At 39.8% G+C, this 19,566-nt stretch overlaps 1 pseudogene; it reads left to right on the top strand.

The window, feature by feature from the left end:
- Positions 1–13,739: 13,739 nt before the first annotated feature.
- Positions 13,740–14,277, top strand: LOC102923074 (Ig heavy chain V region 1B43 pseudogene; annotated as a pseudogene).
- The last annotated feature ends 5,289 nt before the right edge of the window (positions 14,278–19,566 follow it).

Below are 19,566 nucleotides of genomic sequence, written 5' to 3'. Positions count from 1 at the left end.
CTGTTCTTCTACCAGCTCTTCTAAAGCCTGGAGTTTCTCTGTTGTTAAAGGCCATTGCTGGACCCATACAGGCTTGTCTGTTAACCATTTTAAAGGTAGAGCTGTTGGTGTCTTTGGAAGATCATCAGTTATTGTGCCCTGTTCTTGTATAATATGGATGGCTGGTGACCACTCATTAGAACAATATCTTCTAATATTTCTCTCAGTAACATGTGCTAGTTTATGATTTGTTTCTGAGATTGGAGGGATGTTAATCTGAGTATTCCATTGTTGCAACAAGTCTCGATCCCACAGGTTCATAGTTATGTTAGCCACATATGGTTTTAATTTTCCTCTCTGTCCTTCTAGACCTATACATTCGAGCCATCTTGCACTCTGTTTCACCTGAGATAATGTCCCAATTCCTAACAGTTGAACGTTTACCTCCTGAAGAGGCCAAGTTGGATGCCAAAATTCTGGTGCAATTATGGTAACGTCCGCACCTGTGTCTACCAGACCATACAACAAAACCCCATTTATTTTTATCGTTAATTTTGGTCTCTGTTCATTAATAGAAGTTTGCCAAAAAATTTTCTTTATGTTTTCTCCTGAATTTTCTATTCTCTCTGTTTCATCAACTTGACCAGCATGATTTATTCCAATAGGCATTTGGTTATTTAATCGCTCTCCAGAGCAGGCATTTCTTCTATGGCTGCAGGAAAGGTTTGAACTGGATTTGCAATGGGGGCCTGCGCGAGGCACCTCTGGGAGTTTCCCGAAGACTGAGGCAAAGGATTACCCTGTCTGTCCTTTGTTGATCTACATTCGTTGGTCCAGTGTTTTCCCTTACCACACCTTCTGCATACTCCAGAAGGAAGGGGCATTCTGTTGCCATTGTTCCTTGAAGAAACATTGTTTCTGGGAATGACCTTTCTACAGTCCCTTTTCAAATGTCTTTGCTTTCCACATCCAAAACATCTAGCACTCCTCAAACCTTTTGAAATTACTTCTCCTACCCATGTATCATCATGCTCATCAGCTTCAACATTAATTGTTTCTCTAATCCAATCTTCCATAGGTGCAGATCTTGCCCTTAATGGCCTGATTATTCTTTTGCATGCTGCATTGGCATTCTCAAAGGCCAAAGATTCAATTATTGCCTTACCAGCTTCTGAATCTGAGACCATTCTCTTTACTGCTGAAGCCAGTCTTCTTTGTAAAAAAATCTGTAAAAGACTCTTTTGGGCCTTGCATCACCTTTGCAAATGACTCAGATTTTTTCCTGGTTCCTCAACTCTGTCCCATGCATTCAAGGCTGCCGTTCGACATAAAATTAGGGTTTGGACATCATATAAACATTGTGTTTGTACTGAAGCATATTGGCCTTCTCCAATAAGCTGATCCTGGCAAACTTGTATTCCTTTATCCCTCCATTGTTTTTCTATGTTTTTAGCCTCCTCCTTAAACCAAGTCAGAAAATGAAGTCTCTGGCTGGGTTCCAGAACACCTTGTGCAAGGTCCCACCAGTCCTGTGGTACTATCCTATTATATGTTGACCAAGAGTTTAACATTTGCTTTACATATGGGGAATGCATGCCATAAGATACTATTGCCTCCTTAAACCTTTTTAAATCCAACATTTCAATTGGAGCCCAAATATTTTGTGTAGCCATTTGATCAGGCATCTGCTGTACAGTTACAGGATCAATTAAGGGTGACTGTGTGAAAACAGGCTTTCTTTCTGCAACCTTATGATCCCGACTTGAAACAACTTCACTGTTAATTTCTTCTGTCTGAATTTTTACAGGTTTGACAAGTTCTTCTAAAGCTGTTATCCTGGCACTTAAATTGACTATCTTTTTAAATATTAAAATGTGGATTAGCATAGTGATAAGCTGCATAATTCCACCAATACTAATATTATATAGTTGTTCCATTATCAGACTGCCTAAAATTTCGAACAAAAACCAATTTTCTTCCAATGTACACATAAAACCCATTTTTTTAATGTGGAAAAAAAATCTCTTTTAGATAGTTTCCTTTAAAATATCTGATATGACTTACCAAATCTGTGTAGAACAGTAGAAATCCAAGGGGATTTTCAAAACAGCCACCTAGTGTCCCAGTTGTAAATCCAAAGAGAGAGAGAGAGAGAGAGAGAGAGAGAGAGAGAGAGAGAGAGAGAGAACAAGAAAGCGTAGCTGGCTAAAGTTTAAATGCAGCCACGTGTTCCCTCTTGTGCCGAGTCAAGGCTTGGGTCTGGCTTCCTTAAGCTCCGACCACGTGTGTTGGCTTTACAGGCAGGGCCCTGTTCGGCAGGGCAGGTCTGAGTTGTTTGTAGCACCGGCTTTAAGCAAGCTGCTCACAGACCTAGGCCCGGGCTAGAAGCTGCCACCCGGGCTAGGAAGCCGGCAGCTCAGACTAGGAAGCCGGTAGCTCGGACTAGGAAGCCGGCAGCTCGGACTAGGACACCGACCGCTTCCTGCCGCTTCCTCCGCCGCCTGCCGCCGCCTGCTGCCCTTGCGGGAAAGCGGACCTGCCCTCAAGCCAAGCGGTTTTTAATGGATTCTTGTCACGTTGGGCGCCAGATATAGATGTAACCAACCGTCTTATTAAATAAGAAACACAGAAACAATGTAAAGGAGAAAGCCGAGAGGTCAGAGCTCAGAGCTAAAATCTCACCCTTCCCCCTGCTGTCCCAGCTTCGCGAAAGAGGGCTACTTCCTGTCTGTACGCCTTTTTTATAGTATTATTGTTCTGCCTTCTCATTGGTTGTAAACCCAAACATGTGACGGCCTCGTCACTGTCTGAATGTACAGCCCCCTAGGTCTTAAAGGCATATGTCTCCAATGCTGGCTATATCCCTGAACACACAGAGATCTATGGGATTAAAGGCGTGTGCCACCACCGCCACACTCTTGCTATGGCTCTAATAGCTCTGACCCCCGGACAACATTATTTATTAACATACAATCAAAATCACATTTCAGTACAATTAGAATACCACCACAAGAAACAGAAATAATACTTCCATTGATAGCATGACTACAATCTGAATATTTTAATTAAAACAATAATAACAAAAAGAAAAGTATAAAACCACACAGTGGACACTGGGATTCTCTGGTGTAAAGAGTTTCGTTTCTATCTACCTATCTGTCTGTCTATCTATCTATCTATTTATCTATCTATCATCTATCTGACTATCTGTCTATCTATCTGTCTGTCTGTCTGTCTTTCTGTCTGTCTTCTCAAATCAATTAAACAAGTTGTATAAATAAGACCCTGTGCCTAGAATACACAATTTGCTTTCCTTCTGACGTGGTTCCTACACATACATGAGCATCCTCAGGTAGAAATGTTTGGAATGTTGTTTTCTCACCAGTACATTTATTTTCCTCCTGGAATTCATTCTCACAGTTCATCACTATCCTTCCTCATCTTCTGGGCCTTTGCCAGTAGATCACATGACACAGAGGAAGGGTCTCCTTCACTAAGTAAAGATGGACAGGAATTCCTTGTGCTCCAAGGTATTGTGCCCCCCACCTATGGTCTTTGCAACATAAAGTGTCAACACCATCATGGACTCTCTTGTTTAAATATAAAACACAGAGTCAGCAGAGAAAGGAAAGAGGGGTTCCCTCTCCTATGAATTCTGAGAAACCATCAACAGAAAGACTAGGAGTGATATACATTTTGGGTTGTTGTTAGATTTGAACTAGCTGGACCCATGCAAGTTTCATAGGGCTGAATTCTGTGGGAACAGGCTGGTATCTCAAGAATAGACAAAGCTTCCATCCTCCACAGAATTCCATCTTTTGGCTTCCCTGATGGATCACAGCCACACAAGATTCCTAGGACAATCTTTCTGACCTATACAGATTGCTGAGATATTATAACTGTCTACACACATTTCAGAGCAATCCCTAAATGGGAGTGAGATTAATCAGATGGAGACCATGTTCTGTCAAAAAATACACAGAGGGACAAGAGTTAATACTATCTATTATAGTTTTCAAATGGCATCAAGTCCATATGATCAATAAAGCAGCTAAATATTTTTGCCCTAATACAGCAAGAAGTAAAACCAAAATAAATTATTAAGGCAGATCCTGAGGAGCAGGTGCAGACAGATCCGCAAAGATGTTTCCTGACTCTACCCGAAGTTTATTCCTCTCATTTAACCACAAGCAAGGCCCAGGAGACCATCTCCTATGAAATAGAAACTAGCCTATAAAGATATAAGATCTGACATGGAGAAATGCAGTTAGTTCTGAGAATCTATGTCACTCTCCTGGGAATGCTACAGAAATATACAGAAATATCACAAGGTTCAAAGGCACTCTCAATCACCATGAAGACAGTTTATCTCATAGTAGAATGAATCACTCTATTAGAAAACTGGGCCCTTTTAATCTTGTCTCATGGAGAAGCAACTTCAAGGCTCTCCATGCTGACACTCACTCCTAATCATTATAGAATATCATGTCCAAGGGAGGGTCAAGAACTGGTTAGAAGAAGATACATCAGTGTAGGATTCTAGAATGGAGGCTCTAGTTTATTCTTCACCTTTTTGAACTCATATATATGGTTCCTTCATTACTTTGAATATCTTTGAAAATAGTGACCTGGTGTATAGGAGTGCTACATCCATCAAGCCCATCTTAGACTAGGAATAAATCAAACAGAAAGGTCCAAATTTTTTAAGTTATTTACAAAAAGATAATAGTATATAGAATTTATGTATAATTGGTTTTCAATTTTGGGTATCACATGCCAGTTATTTTGTATGAAAAACACTAAGTTACATCCTCGAAAACTATTTCTTCAATTTCATATCTGGATAGAACATTTATAAAACTTTAGTAATCCTTCTTCAATTATCAATCTCGTACTATAATGGCCCCAGTGGAACAAATAAGGCAGAGTGGTGTCTCTGGTCAAAAACACAATAAAATAAGACTTTGAATGCTATCACACATGTGTCATAAATAAGTGATAATTCTTTAATTCTTTCTCTGGTACTCAGTTTTGTGTCTTCCCTTTGAACTATGAATTCATATGTCTAATCCTTCCACGATAAAAATCATTATACTGATGCAGGAAATGCAAACGAGACCTCCCTATTCTCATGAACACCAACACAGCCCTGTCCATGCATCGCTGACTGATAAGTTGAGCCCTGGGTCTATAGTTCTTCAGATTAAGTGATAATAATGAATGAAGCCAATTAACCAAGGAGCTGTGTGAGAGAGATTTCAATATTCCTTTTAAGTTTTTTTAATTAGAAAAAAATTGAGAATTCCTTAAACTTAATACTGGACCCATCAATATCTCCACTCAAACTCTTTCCATATCCAATTCTCACTCCCTCTACAGTCGATGACCTTTCCATCTTTAGCTAACACTTACCAGTCTCTCTCTTCTATCTGCCACTGTCTCTCTCTCTCTCTTTCTCTCTCCATCTGTTGGACTGTCTCTCTCTGTGTTTTTCTTTGTGTGTATGTATGTGGGCAGGTGTATAACATACAAGTTAATTATGTATATGTACATATAGATGTGTTTATAGAAGTATACTTGGGATTGAATAATTTCAGTGAGCTTGTTTTTTGAAGAAAACGTATTCTCCTTCTCTCAGCAAAAATTGATTGCCTGTAGTTCCTCATTTAGGGGTGGGGACCTGAGAGCTTTTCTCCTATACTAGGGAGAGGTCTAGATTGGGCATCAATATTGTCAGCATTTCATGGGTGCAGCATCTCTGTCTTGCACAGAAGATACCATTTCACAGTGGCATCTGGTCCTCTAGACCTTACAATCTTTCTTCCCCCTCTTCAGGACTTTCCTGAGCCTTCAGTGTGGTCTCCATGGGCAACAGAGTAGAGAGACTAAGCCTTGCCATGTTTTATTTTTCAGAATACACCTGTGATATCAACACTGAGCAACTCAGGACACAATTTTGTGAGGATATATGGATGTTGATGTTTTAATAGAGGGAGGAGCCACAGTTTCTTGGATTGATTAAATCTCAAAACAAAGATTTGAAGTTTCCAATATCCAATGCTTGATACTTCCAGTGTCACCACTGAGGGAGAAGTGATCCAGCCACAGCAAAAGGAAGGTGTGAAAGCACCAGTAAACCACGATGTCATGTGGCAAACATAGATTTACGGGAATGGGTTGAATTAAGTTGAAAGAGCTTGCTATCAAAAGCTGAAGCCACAGGCCATACAGTTTGCAATTAATATAAGCTTCTATGTCCATATTTTATAAATTGCTAAAAGAACTTGAGTGGAGAGGTTTGTCCAGACCTTGGGTCTGGCAGGACTGAGAAACTTCTCCTACATACCATTCACACCTGTAGATATAGTTGATTGCTGCTGCTGCTGCTGCTGCTGATGATGATGATGATGATGATGCTATAATTTTCTGTGAATGGCAGTCTCCATCTCTTTCAGCCTTCCCAAATGGACTTAATATCAGAGGATCTTCTGATAATATATCTCCAGGGATCTTCCAGGATCCCAGACACATTTGTGATCCTTAAGGCATCTTAAGCAACAACTACCCAGTTCTCTGAATAACTAGTGGGAAGCCAGTGGGAAGATAGCCATGGGTTATAAAGTAATATTGGATATGTGTGTTGTTGTTTATACATTCTATTGTTTCTTTCCCTGAGAGCTCCCTTCCTAGTACAGGGAATAAATTCTACATTATACAAATGACTAAGACAACTAGATAAGAATATTGATTCAAATCAGGTGAAAGAATAGAGGATATTTTTATGGAGACCAGACTGTGAATCAACAAAGTCACAGAACAGCACCAAGGTCTCTAATCATCAGAGCACTGAAAAATAAAGTCACTAAGTGTTGTCACCTCCCCCCTGTGGATGTGTTTAGGATGAGATGTGTGTTCAGTTCTGTGACTGTGCTGATAGTTAAACAAGGTTCCATGTGATGGATGCTTAGCATGTGAGACTACAAATGTGTAGCTGTCTTCTATCAAGTACATTTTCTGAAAATAAAACATGTATCCATACTTTCAGGAATTACTAGAATGAAACAAAATCAAAGTGTCCCCATCACAGTGGAGAGGACATTGAAACTTCACCAGACATGTCTGACTCTGACCAAGAGCTATCTCATGTGTCCAGTGCCAAGAAGCACAAACCCAGGCACTGGGATGACACACCAGACCTGAGCTCCATCCAGAAATATGACAGTGTGTGATGTCTTTTAAATTGTATGCTTCAAAAAGGAGACCACATTACTAGATATAATGCATGTCTTGTGTTAAAAAATGAAATGGATAAAGTGTGGTGAAACTTGAACTAGAAAAAAATTTTATAGCAAAATTACAACATCATAAAGTCTGTGATTATTGTCAATGACTTTCAAGGCTCTTGTATTTGCTCTAAGCTGTAGACAAATTTCTAAATGGTCTTATTAAGTAGAAAACATGGAGTCAAATATTGGGGTGATTATGGAGAGATCATGGAAATAGGGAAAGCCACCAGCCAACCTTACCTCACCAACTCTGCAGCTTCCAAATGTAAGTTACTTCCTATCCACCCACGCACATATCCCTTGCTGATCTGCCATCTGATTTGCTCTCTGTCCATCTACATCACTTCCTCTTCCTGTCCAACTCTGTCACTTCCTGTCTGTCTGAACAGACCTTCAGACCTCCATGGTTAATTAGTTTGGGAATTTAAGGAGTGTGCCACCACACCTGGTTCTGTTTCCAGTGTGGACATGAACACACAGAGATCCTGCCTGCTAAGTAATAGGATTCAAGGCCTGTGCTAATATTGCATGCCTTCTTTGTTTACTTATAATGGTTGTTCCCATTCTTTTGATCTCCAGGTAAGCTTTATTATTAAAGCACAAAGAAAATATCACCACATTCCAGCACAATCACAATATCACTACACTGAGCATTGTCTTTTACATTAGTTCCAACCTCAGAGCTTACTATATAGTAGGAAGAGATGCAAATAATGCCTTCCTCTGCTCATGAAAACCAGCCCAGTGCTGAGCCTTACCTGTGACAGTGGAGCTGAGCCCTGGATCCAGCCAGGTCTTCCCATTCAGTGACCAGCACTGAACATAGACTGCTCACCATGGAATTGGGATTTAGATGGGTTTTTTTATTGTTGCTCTTAAAAAGGTAACTTACAGGGAAGAGATTCTGTTTGTGTAAGAGGACATGAGTAAGAGGTATGATGGATATATGTGACAGATTTCTGACTATGGTTCTCTGTGTTTTCAAAAGTCCAGTGTGAGGTGCAGCTGATAGAGTCTCAGGGCAGCCTGGTACAGCCTGGAGGGTCCATTACACTCTCCTGTGCAGGCTCTGGCTTCACCTTCAGTGAGTCCTGGGTGTCCTGGGTTCTCCAAGCCCCAGGGAAGTGACTGTAGTGGGTAGCAACTATAAAATAAGATGGAAGTGCAGAAAACTATGAAGAGTCTGTGAAGGACCAATTTACCATCTCCATAGAAAATTCTAAGAACTCATTGTACCTGCAAATGACCAGTCTGAGAACTGAGGACTCTGCCATGTACTACTGTCTCAGAGATGCAGTGAGAAAGGGAATTGTAAGCTAAGACATAAACCTCCCTGTAAGGTGTTCAGTTGCAGTAGGGGGCACTGAGGACTCAGAGACCTTCAGGTCAACAGAAGAAGCAGGGAAGGGACATGATGGGGTAAAATACTCCCTATCTGGATAGCCTCAAATCATAGATCATATTTCCCAGGTACCTGCTCTACAGGTAAAGCTACTACTTGTCTTTGAAATGATTAAAAATCCAAACAAGTCTGTCTTCAGTTCCGATGTACACATTTAAACACAGAATGCAATCTGACCTGAACAAAATGCAGAGCAATACACAGGGAAGATGTGAGTCTGGGGTGAACACTGGGATCACATGCTCAAGAGGCATGGAACCAACAAGTACTTTTAAAAACAAATGAAGTTGTGGATAGGGAGTATTGGATTCCCCTGATGATTGAAAGGCATGCCATACTTTCCAGATAGAGCTGGGAGAATCCAGGGCTAGGTGTGTTATGACATCTGGAGTAACAGGTTGAGAAGTATATCCGAGGGTAAGATATGCTCAGAATATTTGTTTAAAAACAGTACTATTGGTTATGCTATAAACAATGCCAAAATCCACCATCAGCACCATTGTATTGTGCCTTGACTCTGTGCCTTGCTCCCAATACTGACTCTCCTTTTCCATAAGGAATGTTTAAACTCTGAGTAGATTTTCCTTCATGAGTGGACTGAGGTTTTCCCCTGTGCTGAGATCTAGAAGACATCCTGTCTCTTCCTCAGAAGTTTGCCATTGCTGCTGGTGGAGAAGCATGATTGGCCAGGGTGCAAGAGGCAGACGTTCATTCTAAATGCCTGAAAGGTACAGAGCCTCCTATGGTGATAGGATGATGTCCTTGTGGGCAACGGGGCACCTTCATACTGCATGAAAGATGCTCAGGTCTAACTCTGGGTTCAGACTGGAGAGGCCTGATAGACTGCCACACCTCACCTCCTCCGACTGCAGAGGATGCATCATACACTCCTGACTGACATGGTGTTGTCCATCCTTTAGTTAATTAATGCAACAGGTGCGACCATTTAATAATCCCAATACAACCAAAGAACTGGAGGAATACAAAATTTGAGAAAAAGTTATGGGCAATATAGGTCTAAAGTGTTATGAGAAATTTTAGGTGAATGTCTAGAAGAGTGATAAAACCAATAGTTTAAATGCTGTCTTTGCTGGTGAAATTAAGAAAATCACTAAACAGAAAAGTTCCTCCATGCATAGAAAAAAAGACTGTTACTTTTCTCACAGATTTTTCTACATTTGATTTTCTACATGTTCCCTAAAATATTCATGCAATATTAGTGAAATTTGCATAAAGAAATTTTGTGTATAAAACTGCTCTATGGCATTTTAATGACACATGGCTAAATAGTCTTATTTTTTCACGAACTGGACAAGTATGAGAAAATTCACCCTTATTGAGCTATAGCACTGTGAAGATGGGGGAATTATTGTGAATGTTGGTGTCTCCCTCCTGCAGTGAACATTCTTTCTCTTTGCTCATTTTAACATTAGCCCTTTTCTCTTGAGGGAGGGAGCAGCTCATAAACATCTTAGTAAGTGATGGAAGTTCAAGCAAGAGGGTTATAAAATCTATCACAGCAGGCTTTTTAAATCACCCAGACCTTATCCTTGTGGCCTAAAGGATGGCAGAGGCAGTCCATTGACATTATTCAGAGGCCCAGACTGAGAAAGCATCCATTCCTGAGTTCCACACGCACCCTGTCAGAATTTTACTGATCTGACAATTTAAAGGAGCAGACTATGTTCATGCAGATTCCAATCCCAACCTCAATCACTGTGACCTTCCTAACTCTGCTTCATTGCTGCTCTGAATCTCAGAGGGACCAAGAAGTGGTGCAAAGTGTTCTATCAGACAATCCTGAGTTGACAGTTATGTTAATGGATTGTGTACCCAAAAGACAGAGAGAGCATTCCAAGCATGGTATTGGATGAAATTAAATACAAACCCAGAAATGGTGTTCTTCCCTAATTTGTAGGCACAACCCACAGAGCTCTCTCCTAATTCTTAAAAGGCCAAGAATGAACCCATTCTTCAGACAGACAGCAGTGATGCTTTGAAAAACTTCATAGTTTTTTCATGTGATGGAAACACAACCATTACACAAATGGGTAATAAACACTTTTCATTGTTTTCAACATATTGATCCATCAGGGACTCACAAATTAAAGAAAGAGTTTGAAAACTCCTCTGATCATAATAATAATGGCATTTATTACAGAAACAAAGCACACCAATTGTTGATGGTTAGTAATGTAAAGAGGCATCAGGATACTTGGTTGTTTAGAGTGTGAACTGTTACAGTTCCTATGAAAATTTGTCTGGAATTTGCTCCTAAACCTGAAAATAGAAATATCATATGACCTAGCTACATAACTCCTGGTCAGACACCTGACAAGTCTCTATGGCAAAGATACCAGATCATTTGTGTTCAGTGTTGCCCTCTTCATAATAGCTAAAACCTAAAATCAGCCTAGAGTCCCATCAGCTGATGAATCGACAATAAGGATGTGTTGAAGCCTGTCTGATATTCTATGGAGGAAGCTGCCTGACTCCATTTTAGAGGCAGGGATAATTATGCTGTATTTTTAAAAATAAGTTTTTAATTAACATGAGAGTGGAGTTGCTCTCTGTTTCCTGGGAAATGACCTTCCACAACCCATCACGTTGATTTTTTTCTTGAGAATACTCTGACCTTTCACGACCCTCCCTGAACCATCCTAATCAAATGGTGAGTGGCTGTTTAGTGTTTTTTCAGATTTTTTTATGTTCTTTTTACATCCATTGTCTCCTGTTAAACTACTAAAGGTATTACTCCTTAAAAGAGGCCCAAGAGGTGTATTCAGGGCTGCCCTCTCTAACCTGACTTAGGAACAGTCACTTGCCCACACTTGGGTTCACCCCAATTAAATCAAGCATGCTTCAATTTGGTTCAAACTGTGGTAGTGGTCTTATTCTCTCCATTGGGATTAACAACATCTGTACAAGTATTCAGGCTAATGCTTCTTCTTATTAAACTACTTACATCCCTCATGGCAGATTCAACAAATGCATAGGATAGCCAATTATAATTCTAAAAGAACAACAGGTTTAATATTTCTAATTGCTGATGAAATGATGACCCCTAATTTATGATCAGCAATGTTGAGTGTCTTTAAGTGATACAGTTTCAATCAACTTCCTATAATTATACCTGTACCTCCTATCAAAAACAAATTATGCATGGACATAGTTGAAATTCTAGATTCACATGAGAGAGCTTTAAGTCTTAAGGGATTTGGATGGAGAGGATAGATCTCCTGTAGGAAAATGAAATAGTTTAGACAGTTGTGAATGCATGGTAGGAAACTAGAAGGGAAGATCAAAGGGGAGGGTAAGGAAAAGGGGAGCAACAAATAAAATAAGGGGAAAGAGAGCTAAAACTTAGGTCAATTTGAAGGGTAGTATGGAAACCTAACACAGTAGGTGATTCCAAAGTAGAAAAGTGACACCAACATAAGCTACAACTCTTTGGATTTATAATGGTATCCAGCCTCAAGGTATGCTAGGTCAATGGTGGGAAGAAGCTTGTGGGAGTAACCAACAATATATGAGTTGACATATGGCCCATACAAGAAATAGAATCCATACTCGACTTGGCTTACCAAGATTCTCAGAAGAGATAGTCCAAGAACCTATGGAAATAATAAATGTTATTGTTCTATAAAAAAGATTGTAATAAAATTACTCATAATGACATTCTGCTACACTCAAAGATCAGTGCCTTGCTGAACCATTGTCAGAGAAGTTTCCTTCTGTACCAGTTGAGGACACATACAGAGACCCACAGCCAGACAATATTCTGAGAATGAGAGATCTTGGAAAACTCATCACTATCTGAGAAGTCTTCATCAAATCTCTCCTCTCAAGGCTCATGGAACACTGAACAAGAGGAAAAGAGAGTGTAAGAGCCAGAGGGGATAGATGCACCAGGGAAATAAGGTCTATGCATCAAAAGGATAGTTGCACATACAAATTCAGAGACACTGAGATACATGCACAGAGCCCGTTGAGTGTGCACCAGATGGGGTCCTAGAGCTGAAAGGAGAAGTGCACACAAGCACCCATCCCCAACCCCTACACTATCTCCAATTGATAACCAACTGTATATGAAAAATTAGTTTTCCCTAAGGGAGTCTCACTGAGGAAAGCAACTTCATTTCCAGCAGTAGATGGTCATCAGATATAAAATTCAAATACATTTTTGAGGTTCGTTGTCTCATAACATCACATGGTTTCTGTCATATTTATTTATTTATTTATTTATTTATTTATTTATTTATTTATTTATTTATCTTCTATTCTATCCTACGTTTTCTTTACATATGTAGCATACCTTATGATTTTGTGGTTTTTATGGGATTCCAGAGTCTGCACATCAGGAGGTCTCTGCATCCGCACTTGCTTTTTCTCCCTTTTCTTGGGTTCTTTTCCTTTTGTTTGATTGTTTTGTCATGTTCCAATCTGTTAGTTTTTGTTTTATTCACTAGAAACTCACTTGATTTCTAAAGAGAGACAACAAAATGATGTATCTGGATGGTAGGGAATGAGAATGTTTTTCCTCTACATTCCACAAACTGGATGGAGAAAGAGGTAGGTGTGGACCCAGTACAACAAAAATATGACAGTGTGCCAATTTTCTAGGATATATGGAAACTCATTTTATGGGTGAGAAACCTGAAGTTAAGCAGAAGCAATGTTCTCTGATTAATCAGAAAGCAGGAACTCAGGAGTCAAGTGTGAAAGTAAGGTTGGCACCGGCCTGAGACTGCAAAATACAGGAGCAGAATGGAGGTGGGGAGGTCTTGCTAGGAAGTGGAGGTTGCTCATGTCTAGGTGTGTTTGCTGTGATCCCTGCAGTCCTCATGCTCTGTTATTCCAGATTCCTACCACAGGAAGTCAGATACAGTGATGGCCACAGTGTAACAGACAAATGGAGTAGTATCCACCCTCCCCATTTATAAAGACAAGGCTGACTCTCCACATGCAAATGCATCTTCTAGCTCTAAGTTAAATCTCCTCCTGGACTGAGGGAGCTCACATCTCTCTCACAGGAGGCTGACCTCTGAGGAAGAGGAGGTGTAGGCTAGAAGATGACACTGTTAGGTCTTCTGTGTCTGGTGACAGCCCTTCCTGGTGAGTGTTACCATTTCACACATGTATCCACAAGGGGTTGTGACAACCTGTGATTGACAGAACTGTCTCTTCTTGTCTGAAGGTATCCTGTCCCAGGTACAGCTTCAGGAGTCAGGACCTGGCCTGGTGAAGCCCTCTCAATCACTGTCCCTCACCTGTTCTGTCACTGGTTACTCCATCACCACCAGTGGTTATGGATGGACCTGGATCAGGCAGTCATCAGGGAAGAAGCTGGAGTGGATGGGGTACATATATTATAGTGGTAGCACCAGCTACAACCCATCCCTGCAGAGCCGCATCTCCATCACCAGAGAAACATCCAAGAACCAGTTCTTCCTGCAGCTAAACTCTGTGACCACTGAGGACACAGCCACCTATTACTGTGCAAGAGACACAGTGAGGAGACTTCAGCATGAGCCCAGACACAAACCTCCCTGCAGAGGAGGTCTGGACCAGCAGGGGGCGCTCAGCTCTAACCAAGCACAGGAACTGTAAGACTTCAGAGCTGGAAAGAACAACTCCTGGTTTTCTGTTTTTACTTCTCACTCACTACGGACAGAGATGCTTGGGTTTTTTTTTTTCTCTCTGATCATGAAAAACTGTTTTTCTAAAGTCACATTTGCTTATTTCTCACTGTTACTCTCAAGAGGCTGCACGTGGTAATATTTCTTGTCTTGGTTGTGAATCTAGCCTTTATCAGTGGTAGCATCTTTGGTCTCAGGATTTTTTTTGTTTTTAATTTAGTGGAAACAACATTTTGAAACTCAGCTGACCTTGGCATAATATGTGTTGTCCCATTAAAAAGTGAATTCTACTTTGGATTCTCAATCCTTCTACCCTCAGATACATCTGTATATCAGAGCACTTGTCCCAGAGTGTTGACATAAAAGTATTGCTGTTATGCCTAAGAAATGTGTCATACAGTGAATGGGATCCACACATCACTACTGCCGTATTACCAACCCTGTAATGCAGGGCAAGGATTTTTTTGATTTTATAATTAATTTAATTTTACATATCAGCCATGGATTGCCCTGTCCTTCCTCCTTCCTCCCTACACCCCGCCTTCCTTGCAATCCACCACCCATTTCCACAACCTCCAAGGCAAGGACTCCCCTGAGTATTCAGCTCAGCCTGGTAGATTCAGTTCAGGCAGGTCCAGTTCCCTCCTCCCTTCACCTAGGCTGAGCAAAGTGTCCCAGCACACACCCTAGGTTCCAAAAAGCCAGCTCACGCACTAATGATAAGTTCTGGTCCTACTGTCTGGGGGCCTCCTAAACAGTTCAAGCTAATCAACTGTCTCACTTATCCAGAGGGCCTGATCCAGTTTCATGGAGGCTCCTCAGCTATTGGTTCATAGTTCCTGTGTTTCCAATAGTTTGGCTATTTGTCCCTGTGCTTTTTCCAATCATGGTCTCAATATCTCTTGCTCATATAATCCCTCCTCTCTCTCACTGATTGGACACTGGGAGCTCCAGCTGATGCTTGGCATGGATCTCTGCATCTGCTTCCATCAGCCACTGGATGAGAGTTCTATCATGACAGTTAGGGTGTTCTGCCATCGGATCAACAGAGCAGGTCAGCTCAGTCACTCTCTCGACCATTGCCAGTAGTCTATTGTGGTGGTATCTTTGTGTATTTCTGGGGCCCTCTCTAGCACTCTGCTTCTTCCTATTCCCATGGGGTCTTGATTTATCATGGTATATTTCCCTGTTCTCCCTCTCTGTTCTTGATCCAGGTGGGAACTCCCCCTCCCCTAAGCTCTCTTTTCCCCGACCCTTGCCCTTCATTACCCCCACTCACGCCCAGGTTGTTCATGTAGATCTTAGCCACTTCTCTGTTGTTGTGCGATCCCTGTGTCTTTCTTAGGGTTCTCTTTACTAGGTAGCCTCCCTGGAGTTGTGAGTAGCAGTCTAGTCATCTTTGTTTTACATCTACTATCCTCCTATGAGTGAGTACATACCATGTTTGTCTTTCTGAGCCTGGGTTACCTCACTCAGGATCATTTTTTTCTAGATCCATCTATTTGCCTGCAAACCTCATGATGTCATTGTTTTTCTCTGCTGAGTAGTACTCCATTCTGTAGATGTACCACATTTTATTTATCCATCCTTCAGTTGAAGGGCATCTAGTTTGTTTCCAGGTTCTGGCAATTACAAACAATGCTGCTATGAACATAGCTGAACATGTGTCCTTTTGATATGATTGATCATTCCTTGGGTTTATGCCCAACAGTGGTATAGCTGAGTCTTGCAGGAGGTTGATTCCCAATTTCCTAAGAAAGCACTATGCTGATTTCCAAAGTGGTTGTACAAGTTTTCATTCACACCAAAAGTGTAGGAGTGTTCCCCTTGCTCCACATCCTCTCCAATATAAGCTGTCTTCAGTGATTTTGATCTTAGCTATTCTGATGGGTGTAAGGCGTTATCTCAGTCATTTTGATTTGCATTTTCCTGAGGACCAAAGGTGTTGAGCAATTTCTGAGTGGTTTTCCAGCCATTTGAGCGTCTTCTGTTGAGAATTTTCTGTTTAGCTCTATAGCCCATTTCTTAATTGTACTGTTGGGCATTTTAATGTCTAATTTGTTGAGTTCTTTATATATTCTGGATATCAGTCCTCTGTCAGATGTGGGGTTGGTGAAGATTGTTTCCCATTCTGTAGGCTGTCGTTTTGTCTTGTTTACCGTGTCCTTTGCTTTATAAAAGCTTCTCAGTTTCAAGAGGTCCCATTGATTGATTGTTTCTCTCAGTGTCTGTGCTACTGGTGTTATATTTAGGAAGTGATCTCCTATGCTAATGTGTTTAAGGCTACTTCCTACTTTATCTTCTATCAGGTTCAGAGTAACTAGATTTATATTGAGGTCTTTGCTCTATTTGGACTTAAGTGTTGTGCACAGTGACAAATATGGATCTATATGCAGCCTTTAACATGTTGACATCCATTTATGCCAGCACCATTTGTTGAAGATGCTTTCTTTTTTCCATGGTACAGTTTGGCCTTTGTTGTCAAAAATTATATGTTCATAGGTGTGCGGATTAATGTCAGGGTCTTCAATTAGATTTCATTGGTCCAAATGTTGGTTTTTATGCTAGTACGAAGCAGTTTTTATTATGGTAGGTTTATAGTAGAGCTTGAAGTCAGGGATCCTGATGCCTCCAGAGGTTGTTTTATTGTACAGGATTATTTGGCTATCCTGGGTTTTTTGTTTTTCCATATGAAATTGAGTATTGTTCTTTCTAGGTCTGGGAAGAGTTTTGTTTGGATTTTGATGGGGATTACATTGAATCTGTAGATTGTTTTTCATAAAATTGCCATTTTTACTATGTCAATCCTGCCTATCCATGAGCATGGGAGATATTTACATTTTCTGACACCTTCAATTTCTTTTTTTCAGGGACTTAGAGTTTTTATAATATAGGTCCTTCACTTGCTTATTTAGAGTCACCCCAAGGTATTTTATATCATTTGTGGCTATTGTAAAAGGTGATGGACTCTGATTTCCTTCTCAGCCTGTTTGTCCATTGTATGTAGCAGGGCTACTGATTTTTTTTCGTTAATCTTGTATTGTGCTACTTTGCTGAAGGTGTTTATAAGCTGTATGAGTTCCTTGGTCAAATTTTTGTGGTCACATATACGTACTATCATATCATCTGCAAATAGTGAAAGCTTGACTTCTTCCTTTCCAATTTGTATCTCCTTGATTTCCTTAGGTTGTCTTTTTGCTCTGGCTAGAACTTCAAGTACTATATTGAATTAATATGGGGTGATTGGACAGCCTTGTCTTGTTCCTGATTTTAGTGGAATCGCTTTGAGTTTCTCTCCATTTAAATTGATGTTGGCTCTTGGCTTGCTGTAAATTACATTTATTATGTTTAAGTATGTCCCCTGTATTCCTTATCTCTCCAAGACCTTTATTATGAAGGGGTGTTGAATTTTGTCAAATGCCTTTTCAACAACTAGTAAGATGATCATGTGTTTTTTTTTTCTTTCAGTTTGTTTTTATGGTGTATTGCATTGACAGACTTTGGTATGTTGATTCACCCTTGCATCCCTGGGATGAAGACTATTTGATCATGGTGGGTAATTGTTTTTGATGTGTTCTTGTAGTCTGTTTGCCAGTATTTTATTGGTATTTTTGCATCAATGTTCATGGGGGAGATTGGTCTGTAGTTCTCTTTCTTCATTGCATCTTTGTTTGGCGTGGGAATCAGGGTAATTGTAGTCTCATAGAAGGAGTTTGGTAATGTCCCTTCTGCTTCTATTGTGTGGAACAATTTAAAGAGCATTGGTATTAACTCCTCTTTGAAGATCTGGTAGAATTCTGTGCTGAAACCATCTGGTACTGGGCTTTTTTGGTTGGGAAATTTTAATGACTGTTTCTATTTCCTTAGTGTTTATTGGACTATTTAAATAGTTTAGCTGGTCTTCATTTAATTTAGGTATGTGGTACCTATCAGAAAATTATCCATTTCTTTTAGACTTTCCATTTTGTGGAGTAGAGGTTTTTGAAGTATGACCTGATGATTCTCTGTATTTCCTCAATTTTAGTTGTTATGTCTCCCTTTTCATTTCTGATTTTGCTAATTTGGATGCTCTCTCTCTCTGCCTTTTGATTAGATTGGATAAGGGTTTGTCTATCTTGTTGATTTTCACAAAGAACCAACTCTTTGTTTCATTGATTGTTTTTGTATTGTTTTTTTTGTTTCTATTTTATTGATTTCAGTTCTCAATTTGATTATTTCCTGGCATCTATTCCTCCTGGGTAAGTTTGCTTATTCTTTTTCTAGAGCTTTCAGGTATGCTGTTAAGTCACTAGTGTGAGATTTCTCCAACTTCTTTATATGGGCATTTAGTGCTATGAATTTCCCTCTTAGCACCGCTTTCATAGTGTCCTATAAGTTTGGGAATGTTGGACATTCATTTTCATTGATCTCTAAGAAGTCTTTAATTTCTTTCTGTATTTCTTCCTTGACCCATTGGTGATTCAGTTGAGCATTATTCAGTTTCTATGAGAGTATAGGCTTTCTGTAATTTTTGTTGTTGTGTAATCTAACTTTAAACCATGATAGAACTTAGGAGGTGATTCCAATTGTTTTGTATCTGTTGAGATTTGCTTTCTGACCAAGTATGTGGTTAATTTTAGAGAAGGTTCCATGCTGTGCTGAAAAGAAGGTATATTCTTTTTTTTTTTTTTAACTATGGAATGTTCTGTAGATAACGATTAAGTCCATTTGAGTCATAACATCAGTTAAGTCCTTTATTTTTCTGTTAAGTTTCAAATTGGGAGATCTGTCCAGTGGTGAAAGTGGGGGGTTGAAGTCTCCCACTATTAATGTGTGGGGTTTTATATGTGGTTTAAGCTTTAGTATTGTTTCTTTTACATATGTGGGTGCCCTTGTGTTTGGGGCATAAATGTTCAGAACTGAAACTTCTTTTTGGTGGATCTTTCCTGTGATGAGTATGTAATGCCCTTCATGATCTCTTTTGATTGATTTTAGTTTTAAGTTTATTTTACTGGAAATTAAGATGGCTACACCAGCTTGCTTCTTTTTTTTTTTTTATTTTATTTTATTTTATTTTATTTTTCCATCACAGGCAATTTATTTTGTTCTATTCATTCACAGTTAATACAGAAAATACTTGGAAACATTTCCATATAATGTTTGACACAGAAATCATCAAATAGAAGTATACAATGTTGACAGGAGGCAGTACATTTATAATTTATAACCCCAAATGTATTTATAAATTAGAAATGGAAAGATCTACAAATGAAATTATGAA

This window comes from Peromyscus maniculatus, chromosome 14 (assembly GCF_049852395.1).
Source record: "Peromyscus maniculatus bairdii isolate BWxNUB_F1_BW_parent chromosome 14, HU_Pman_BW_mat_3.1, whole genome shotgun sequence".
In the NCBI taxonomy this organism is placed as follows: domain Eukaryota; kingdom Metazoa; phylum Chordata; class Mammalia; order Rodentia; family Cricetidae; genus Peromyscus; species Peromyscus maniculatus.
This window is presented reverse-complemented; position numbering and strand designations above follow the sequence as displayed.